This window comes from Calliphora vicina, chromosome 1 (genome assembly GCF_958450345.1).
Source record: "Calliphora vicina chromosome 1, idCalVici1.1, whole genome shotgun sequence".
NCBI lineage: Eukaryota > Metazoa > Arthropoda > Insecta > Diptera > Calliphoridae > Calliphora > Calliphora vicina.
The window spans coordinates 78,351,615-78,353,477 of NC_088780.1; positions in this window are offsets into that span (position 1 = coordinate 78,351,615).

Below are 1,863 nucleotides of genomic sequence, written 5' to 3' on the forward strand. Positions count from 1 at the left end.
AATTGCATTTTTTAAAAAAATGTTCAAAATCCTTTATTACGTAAATAAAATTTTACATGCATTGGCATATTTTCTATCAATTTTTCATTAACTTTTTTTGGAATACTCTCTCTCTCGTGCTTAATCCGCTGTTAAAGCTCGTACAAATTGGTAGGAGTTAATCGGTATTGTTTCAACCGCCAATTCTCGATTCACCAAAAATTCTCAATAGGATTGAACTCAGGACATTGAGCTGATAACTGCATTAATAAGAAATTTTTCTAGGAACACCATTCTTTACGATTTTTGACGTGTGCATTGGGTCACCATCCTATTGAAAAATTACTTCTTCTGCAGGATTTTCTCTTTTATATACAAAAACGTGATGATGAGACTAAAAAATCGGTATGGTGAGTCTGCAAAATACGCAGATGGTTTTCTTTACCCATTATTTCATTGATTCTTTGCATTGGTCCAAGGTGGCACCATATAAAGCAACCCCATATCATTACCGTGTTTTACTGTTTCCTTACTGTATCACCAATTTTGAAAAAATCGGCGAAATAATGAGTTAAGAAGACTATCTGCGTATATTGAAGACTAATCATACCGAATTTATAGACTTGCCATTCCGATTTTGTAGATAAGAGCGCCAATCATGCCGAAGAAGTTATTTTACAGCAGAATGGCGAATTAAAGCACTCATCAAAAACTTTGAAAAATGGTTTAGTGAGCAAAATTTCTACCGAAATAGTGTCCAGTTCGATATACTGACCTCAATACGTAATCATCTTTGTGTTTTTCACATTCATCTTTTGACTTTGTAGATTATAACGCTTATCCTGCAGAAGAAGTAATTTTTCAATAGGATGGTGACCCAATGCACACGTCAAAAATCGTAAAGAATGGTGTTCCTAGAAAAATTTCTTATTAATGCAGTTATCAGCTCAATGTCTTGAGTTCAATTCTTAGTGAATCGTGAATAGGCGGTTGAAACAATACCGATTAACTCCTACCAATTTGTACGAGCTTTAACAGCGGATTGAGCACGAGAGAGAGAGTAATCCAAAAAAAGTTGATGAAAAATTTATAGAAAATATGCCAATGCATGTAAAATTTTATTTACGTAATATAGGATTTTGAAATTTTTTTTAAAAAATGCAATTCTTCCCTAAAGTTATTGTGGGGTGCAAAATTGAGTACATGCGAGTTATTTTAGTTTTGTCTGTTTTTTTATTTAGAACTGGATGTTTTTAGTTTTGAATTGTAATTAATTTTGTTACATATTAAACATAAAATAAATGACAGAAAACATTTTTGGATTTGCTTTATTAGTTTTATTTTTATTCCATAAGAAGTGCACAAAATAGAAACATGTACTCATTTGAGCTCCCCACTGTATGTATGTATGTATGTATGTATGTATGTATGTATGTATGTATGTATGTATGTATGTATGTATGTATGTATGTATGTATGTATGTATGTATGTATGTATGTATGTATGTATGTATGTATGTATGTATGTATGTATGTATGTATGTATGTATGTATGTATGTATGTATGTATGTATGTATGTATGTATGTATGTATGTATGTATGTATGTATGTATGTATGTATGTATGTATGTATGTATGTATGTATGTATGTATGTATGTATGTATGTATGTATGTATGTATGTATGTATGTATGTATGTATGTATGTATGTATGTATGTATGTATGTATGTATGTATGTATGTATGTATGTATGTATGTATGTATGTATGTATGTATGTATGTATGTATGTATGTATGTATGTATGTATGTATGTATGTATGTATGTATGTATGTATGTATGTATGTATGTATGTATGTGTGTATGTATGTATGTATGTATGT